Source organism: Eptesicus fuscus, chromosome 3 (genome assembly GCF_027574615.1).
Source record: "Eptesicus fuscus isolate TK198812 chromosome 3, DD_ASM_mEF_20220401, whole genome shotgun sequence".
Classification (NCBI taxonomy): domain Eukaryota; kingdom Metazoa; phylum Chordata; class Mammalia; order Chiroptera; family Vespertilionidae; genus Eptesicus; species Eptesicus fuscus.
The window spans coordinates 41603989-41612887 of NC_072475.1; positions in this window are offsets into that span (position 1 = coordinate 41603989).

Consider the following 8899-nt stretch of genomic DNA (forward strand, 5'->3'; position numbering starts at 1 on the left):
GGGCGTCTCCCCCGAAACCAATCAAGACACAGAGCAGCGCTTCGGGGCGGCGATTGGCCAATCGGGCCGCGTGTGGTCCCTGCCTCCCCCGCCCCCCCCTGCCCCGCCCCGCCCCTCCGCTCCCGAGGGCTGGTGCTGGCCGCCGCCTCCCGGGGACCTAGGGTTTCCGGGGACCTAGGGTTTCTTCCCACGCCTGCCGGCTTTCTGCTCTCCCCTCGGGCTTCAGGTAGAAGGTCCCTCCGTGCGATCTTTATCCTTAAGGCCGTGGGAAGTAGCGGAGGAGGAGTCTTGGGGCAAAAGCCAAATGGGGTGGAGAGCAGGATACAAAATTCTTGTTCTCCAAAAATGAAGAAAAAAAGCTAAAATAAAATTGTAAAACCTCCCGAGCTTTTTGAAAACATGTTTTAATTGAACTATTGGGAACGAGAAGTTAAAACCGGAATTGCAGAATATCTAGAAAATAAAGATACTGAAAGCACTACCTGTAGATGCTTATTCACAGTGAAAGGAAATGAAACATCCAATTCAAGGATTAGAAAAATGCAAAAGCAAACACACGGAAAGCAGCATAGAGACATTAGTAAAGATAAAGGAAGAAAAAATGAATTAAGAAAACTAATACCAAAGGAGTAATAAGCCCAGGGATTCGGAAAAAAAACACAAAACCACAACCTGTATAAAATAGATGGTTAACTAATGTAATCAAAAGAAGGGGGGCGTGAACACTCGCCACAATTAAAAACATAAAGCGGGGGGGACCTCAGATCTAGAAAACAAACATAGATTTGTAAGAGTCTAACTTTGCTCAATTTAAGCAAATAAACTTGAACACCTGGATGAAATGGATGATGTTACAAGAAAATACAATTTACCCGAAAAGATCCTGGAAGAGATAGAAAATCTAATCAAGCCATTCCCACAGAACCAGAGCATATATTATTATTATTATTATTATTGTTATTATTATTATTATTAAAGAACCAGCTTTCCTAAAGCAGGTGGCCCACCTGGTCTCACCAGGAAATCCTACCCATGTGGTCAAGAGTGGTTGACTCCAGTGCTGGTAGCCTGTCCCAGAGCGCAGGGAAAACGGAGTCTTCCTCATTCTGTTTATGAAGTCAGCATAACATTGGCACCAACACCTAGCAAAAATAGGGCACACACACACACACACACACACACACACACACACACACACCTGTAGTTCAATTTGTCTTACAATGATCCATGGGAAGATCTAACGCACAGCACGGTGACCATCGTCTCAACACTGTGTTTACACTTGAATTTGCCGAGAGAGTAGATCCCAAGTGTTCTCACCGCGCGCGCGCTCTATGCGAGGTGATGATGTGTTAACCTGACTGCGGTCATCATTCCACTGTGTGTACATAAGCCAAAGCATACACACCACACTTCAAAGACGTACAATTTTAGGTTTATGCCTCAGTAACGGCAGCAAAGCTGGCTGGCTGCGGGAGGAACTGCACAAGGATAAAGGGAAAACAAGAGGCGAGGGCGTGCCAGCGAGGCTGGCGGCCAGCCCGGGCTCCCTGCGGGCGCTAGTGGTGGAGCCCCCACCGTCCCCGCTTCCTTCCGCGGTCCTGGGGCTCCGCGCTGGAGCGCGCCCGCCCGCCCGCCCGGCTCCTGCTGGCGACCTTGGGCGTGGGCGGCTGCTGAGGTTGAGAGGCGGGTCCAGTGAAGAGCTGCGAGTCTCACCAGGTGGCAGGGAGGGCGTCCTTGGCTGCAGCCAACAAGGGCAACAAGCCCGGAGCCCGGGCGTATCCGCTTTGCAGCAGGTTATGATTATTACCATAGTTTTATTAACTCAAAAGAATGGCATCACAACTGTAAACCTACTTTTGCCCACCCCGAGGGGTGTGTGTGTGTGTGTGTGTGTGTGTGTGTGTGTGACTTAAATAAATAATTACGTTTTGGAGCAACTTGTTATACAGCAAAAGATAAGAACTGATACACAGAATGTGTACTTTTACAATGAACCTCCATTACTCAACATAGTCTTTAAATTTCATTCATGTTGTACGTATTTTTTTTTTTTTACATGAAAATAGCACTATTTGTTTATCCAGTAACCTAAGGATGGACTTTGGATTGTTTCCAGTTTGGGATGATTACAAATGAAGCTGCTGTAGGTATTTTTTTCTCACCTCCTTCTGTGAACATATGTACTCATTTTTCATGCATATACACCTACTTGTCAAATTAATAGCTCCGCAAACTATGCCTTGTGGTCCTGCCACTGTTTTTTTGTAAATGATGCCCAGTGGAATACAGCCATGCCCATTTGTGTATGTATTGTCTGTGGCTGCTTTCACATTACCAGCAGAGTTGTGTGGCTGCATAGAAACTGGCCCACAAAACCCACACTACTTACTATCTTGCTCTTACAGACAAAGTTAGCCAACCCCTGGGTTGTTCCATGCTTACGTTTATAAGAAGCTGCCCAAAAGTTTTCCTAAAATGGTTGTTTCGTTTTATTCTTCTACCAGCAACGAATGGCAATTCCTCATCAACACTTGGTATTGCCAATCTTTTTAATTTTACCCATTTTGGAGGTTGTGGAGTGGTATCCCGTTGTGGTTTTAATTTGCAATGGCTAGACTGGCCTTGGTAAGTGGGGTTCCCTGCTGTTGAGTCCATACAGAGCTTTTGCCCCTGCCACCAGGCCCACCCCATTCACGTGCCCATTTTGCAAATCCTGGTGTGGTCTGTGACAAAGGCTAGCTAACTTCTCCGGCGGAGTCACCTTGTCGGCTTGGTTGTTCAGTGACCCTTTCATGGTGGATGCTTTCTGGTAGACATTAACATGTGAAGCAAAACTCTTCACACTTTACGCCTACTCTGATGTGTCCACCTCCATGCCTCTATCCCAGAGCGCCTTGTCTCTGAACGTCCAGTCCTGCTCTTTCCAGGCCCCTAACCAGATGACCAGACCGTGGCACTGTCCAGGACACCGGGTATTTCTCACCCTGGGCCACCTTCCCTTCCACACAGATTTGGATGACCAGTGCCCTGCTTGCTGCTGAGCCCACTGGGAAAATCCCCCTCCCCCCTGTCTTTCGGGTTCACTTCTGAATGCGGCTGTAATGCAGCCACTGTCCCGATTGGCTTTGCACCCACATACCAAGCCAACTGATCTGTAAACCAATTTGGGCTTTCCTCCTTTTTCAAAGGGTGACATGCGTCCCCTCCCCCCACAGGGGCACTGGTGCTACTCTGGTGGGTGACACGGGGGCCTGGGCTACCTACCCGCGAAGCCTATTCATGCCCTCTAGACCTGCTCGGGCTAGAACCTGGACGTACCATTTCCAGCTTATAGTTGACTACTGCTGAGACGTGTCTGACTTTATTACTGAGTGGATTTGACATAATCCAGCCCAAATGGGGCAATTCTGGATATATAGTCACAAGGTCAAGTGTTCCAGGACCCAGTGGCATGCCAACAGCTGTTTCTCTGCTGCAAATGGCATGGGCTTGGTCTTGCTCCAGAATGCTCAGGGTCTGTGTTATGATTCTCCCACTGTCAACAATTCCATACTGTACCTTTCCCCGCCACTGACACCTCTACACCATCAGGTTTGCCTGACTGATGACTTAAGCAGCAGGGCTGATTGCAGTGTCTGATGGCAGGCCTGGAGTTGCTTTACCACCCTTTCCTGCTCTGGCCGCACTCAGAACGGATAGCTTTCTATGTCACCTCGTAAATGGGCCAGAGGGATTCTCCCAGCTGTGGAATGCTGCCTCCAGAACCTGGAGAGGCCGACCTGGCTTTGTGCTGCCTTCTTTGTGGAAAGGATGCAAGATGCAAAAACACGTGTCTTTTGTTTTGAAGTAGATATTCTGGCATGCCCCTGAACCCGTGGGTCACAAAAAACTTCACCGAAGTAGTCAATGCCTGAATCCTTATAGGGTTTGTGTCCAACCTCCTGGGACATGTGTCTTACCAAGGCCTCAGCATACTGACTGCTTTGTGCTTATCTTATCTAATGAGCATGATGTTATCCATGTCGTGGTTCGGTGTGATGTCCCATGGGATGTCTGTATGGGCTAGTTCTCTTTGGATTATAGCATGATAGAAGACAGGAGAGTTAATAAATCCCTGAGGAAAAGCTATCAGTGAGTGTTGTAGAGCGATGGGACAATGATCAGCCTCATGGAAGGTCAAGTCAGCCTGAACAGTGGCTGATCAAGGGACTGTCAGCATCAGGGATTGAGGAGTTGCTTTCCTAGGCAAGTGCTACACATGGGGCAGAGTTGGAAGCAGGCTAGAGAGCAACCTGCTCTTATTACCCTTTGTATAGATTCTTTTTAAAAAAAATATATATATTTTATTGATTTTTTACAGAGAGGAAGGGAGAGGGATAGAAAGTTAGAAACATCGATGAGAAAGAAACATCGATTAGCTGCCTTCTGCACACTCCCCACTGGGATGTGCCCGCAACCAAGGTACATGCCCTTGACTGGAATCGAACCTGGGACCCTTGAGTCCGCAGGCCGACGCTCTATCCACTGAGCCAAACCGGTTAGGGTCCTTTGTATAGATTCTTATTAAGTCATTGTTCTTAGTGTGTATACTGGAATTTATTTACCTGAGTTTCCCAGAAATGTAAGCCAGTAATTCCACAGTATGTACCTTGACAATTGACCTGGGATAGTCAGTATCCAAGATGGCCTTCCTCAATTTCTGCCTCTCCTGGCATTCACACCCTGTGTAGTCCCCTCCCACTGTACCAGGGGTGTTCCTTGTGACCAATAGAGTAGAACAGAAGTGTTGGTGTGTAACTCCTGTGATTAGGTTGTCAGTCTCCTTTTTGGATCATTCGCTCTGGGAAAAGCCAGCTGTCATGTTGTGAGCCTCCCTATGGATATGCCACATGGTGTAAACTTGGAAGCAAATCCTTCGGCCCCAGTTGAACCTTCAGATGACTGCAGCTCTGGCCAACAATTCAACTGCCACTTGGTGAGAGATCATAAGCCAGAACCTCCCAGTTAAGCTGCTTCCAGATTTCTGACCCTCAGAAACTCTGTGAGATAATAAAAGTTTGTTGTTTTAAACCCCTAAGTTTTGGGGTAATTTGTCACACAGCTAGAGATAACTAATACAGGACATCTTATTTATCTCAGCACCTACTAGAGTGTCTGGCATTTAGTAAGTCCTTAATCAATGTTGATTAAATAAATGAATGAATGAATGAATTATGAGAGCATTTAAGTAAACCAGTAATCCAATCAGATAGTCTGGACTGAATTGAGAGATTTAATTTGTAACGTTAACGTGGTTTATTTTCTCAGAAATTAATTTTATCTCAAATAGGTCTTCCTACCTGGTAATAATGTGGCAATGAAGAATGGAACAAAATAAATTATTTATAGCAAGATGTCTTAACCTATTGATTCAAGTTACAACCTCCATATTCAAGGCCAACCACTAAGATTGTAAACAAAAATATTTATACAAGAAAAACTGCATTATAAGAAATAAGTGAATCTCTAAAATATGTTTTTATTACAAAAACGTTTAATACAATTCAATATTCTATTAAGACTAAAATCAGGACCTTGCCAATACTCTTGACTTGTAAGAGAACAAGTCTTGGGTGAGTGACTTGAATTATTCTTTTACTAAAGAATGCTAGAGGCATTTGGTCTTTGTATTAATGTCCTGACTTAGTTCCTTTCTTTAGCAATAAAAACAAGCATGAAAATTATTATTTTTTGGCAGGCTGCTGTACAGAATAAAGTGAACTAAAATAGAAAATGTGGCTATGAAAGTGCAGAAGTAGCAAGTTACCACTAGAGGGGGATCTACATTCAAGAAAGAAAAGTTGGTTAGCGGTTAGAAAATTGCTGTTTTCAAAGAAATAAAAAAAATACCTTGACTTTACTCCATTTCTTTATCTTTAGAGCCACAGCTAAACAATCCCACTAAAATGAGAAGCTGACTGATGTTTCAGAGCCCCTCCCTCTGCTTTAAGTGAGTAGAACTTAAAGATAGGCTCCTTTATTGCCTGGCAAGTCCTCCTTTAGTCTACCCTCACCTAAATTTATTTCCTCTGTCACAGGGAGCATATGCCAGTGTGAGGCTTTGGGCAGCACTTAGGATCATTTGTTCCTGTAGGCAACTTGGTGTAGTGAAAATACCGGAGACCTTGGTACTACTAGACCCTCGGTCGGCAAACTGCGGCTCGAGAGCCACATTCGGCTCTTTGGCCCCTTGAGTGTGGCTCTTCCACAAAATACCACAGCCTGGGCGAGTCTATGTTGAAGAAGTGGCGTTAGAAGAAGTTTACGTTTAAAAAATTTGGCTCTCAGAAGAAATTTCAATCGTTGTACTGTCGATATTTGGCTCTGTTGACTAATGCGTTTGCCGACCACTGGCCTAGACCAATGGGAAGTCTAATCCTGGCTCTGCCACTTGTTAGCTGGGTGGCATTTAAGTGATTATTTTTGTTAAATCTGAGCTTACTGTTCTATGAACCATGAGAATTAAGTGATGTAAATTACATAAATTAAATTATGTATACCTAGTGTCTGGCACACATATGTTCAATAATTAAGGGTCATTATTACTGTTCCTTGCTTATTATTTTACTCTGTTGTTCAGAGCTATCTAATTCTTAGTCTTTAGTGATTGTGGAACAGAAGTCGTCCATATAAACAGTAAAGCTGATTTGTTCCTCTTGTTGGTGTCAGATAAAAAACCTAGGCTACCTGTAAAATGTTGTTCTTTTTGATAGGCCATTTAAAGTGGAAAGGATTTAGTAGATTGCCAGGCATATGTTTGTCATATAAAACATAAGTAGTAAAATATTGTGATTCCATTTTTATAGACAAAACGAGGCACTTTTTTTTTAATGGAAAAAAATCAAGGATAGAATAAAATCCCCAATGTGAACACTGGTAGCTAGCATTAATTACGCTTGATGCTTTGGTAAATTGGAGGCATATACTACTTTACATAAATCATGTTAATTTAATATATCTCAAATGTTGACCTCCAATGGTTAAAATATTTGGAAGGAAACTAGGAAATACTCTTAAACAGCTCACTAGGTCTTTCATAAAATGAAAAAAAAACAACAACAACCTAGAAATTGAAGTGCTGTTTGAAGTTAAATCAGAAATGACTCGGTTTTTGTGAAAGGTGGTTGACATTGTTGGAAGGACCCACACTCTAAGGGAAGCCCCCAATACCCTGGAAACGATGAAAGCATTCTCTAAGCTCCATTGTTTTCTTTCCCCTGGGCACCAATTAGATTCTCTGGTATCCAGATGATTCACGCCTTAGGCGGATTCCATAGACAATCAAACCCACAGCGCAGAGACCCAGCACGATGGCCCCAATCACGGGAAGGACAATTGTGTAGTCAGAGGAACACTCGTCCACTAAGAGAAAAAACAAATACAATATAGCAGGTAAGGTTTGATGAGGGCAGACTGGAAAGCAGGCTAGAGTAGGAAGTCTGAGCTCTGGAGTCAAACCTTAGCTTGACTCTTTTTAATTCCACCACTAACTAACTGTGTGAACTTGGGTAAGTTACTTAACCTTGCAATTTCCCCTTTTCGTAAAGTAAGCAATAATATATAAGATTGTTGGAGGATTAAAAAAGATAACCTTATCTTCTCAGCAATTCCATTTTCTTCCAGGTGTGCTCTCTGCAAAGTGTGATGTGCTTACGTAAAAGAAATTGTGTCAAAATGATACTGTGGTAATGAACCTAGTTATTAATATCAGGAAAGGAGCGAAGGGAAGGCCCAACAGTGTAGGCATGCCATTTGTGCAGCTTTGCCAGAAGCTGCAGGTTAACACACCCCGGGAAGCCAGTGGTCTGTCCCTGACAGATCGCTTGGGGAAGGGACTGGACAGGGGGAGAATAGACATGTGCCCAGTAAAGTCTGGGTGACCTAGGGAAGGTGTTTGCCAGTCACCCCTGGGAACAGGTCATTGGCCAGAGTAGGCGTGGGCACTGCAAGCACGGGGAGATTTGGAATATTTAATCCACTAAACAAAGGCATTCACTCTCTAAGCTCCTGGTTCTCTTGGTTCCCCTGGGACTCTGGTTGCAGGGGGCACGCTCTCTTGGCCCCCCTGCACTCACCCCATGGCCCACAGCCACGTGGGCCCCGCAGAATGGATAAATGGACTGCAACTAGCCTAATGTTAAACCGGACCCAATTCCAACATGGAGCGAAAAATCTGGACACTGGCTTTACTTCTAGCCCTGCTGAAGCCCCAGCTATTCTTCTTCCAGGACTGGGTTAAGGAAAATGGGACTTGGGAAGCCCAGGGATGTAATTCCACACAAATAAAAATCACTCATCCTCCCGTGCAAGTCTCAGAAAATTCTTTTTCTTAAGCTATCGTAAGGACCCCACCCCCAACACCCAAGTGGGAAAGGGGTTACCCAATATTTACTAGTTATTCAAATGAAACCTTTGTTCTTTTTGATTACTAGAATGTTAACTCAAAATAATTTTATAGATAATTAGTTTGGGGGAGTGGGGTCAGGTAGACAACAGGAGTCTAAGGAGCAGCCATCACCGCAAAGAACTCATTAAAGATGATAGAAAGGAAAAATTACACCTAAGTGAACGAGCTCCCTTATCCCTCTCCTCTTGATTTGAATTCCATCGGCTGTGGAGAAGTTTTGACACACTAGGAGATGAAGCCTGTGTTAGTCATTCTGGTTAGTGGCAGGCTGAAGAAACCACTCGTGCTCTGCAGTACGGAACCTTCAAGGCCGCCGGAGGCAGGACCAGAAACGGGCCCCAACAAGGGGCACATGGAGAGAGATGGCATCTCTCCAAAGCCAAGGCCTCGCTGTTGAACCTGAGTCACTTTGGAGAACACCGGGTCCTCACATCCCAGAGTTTTCATCAA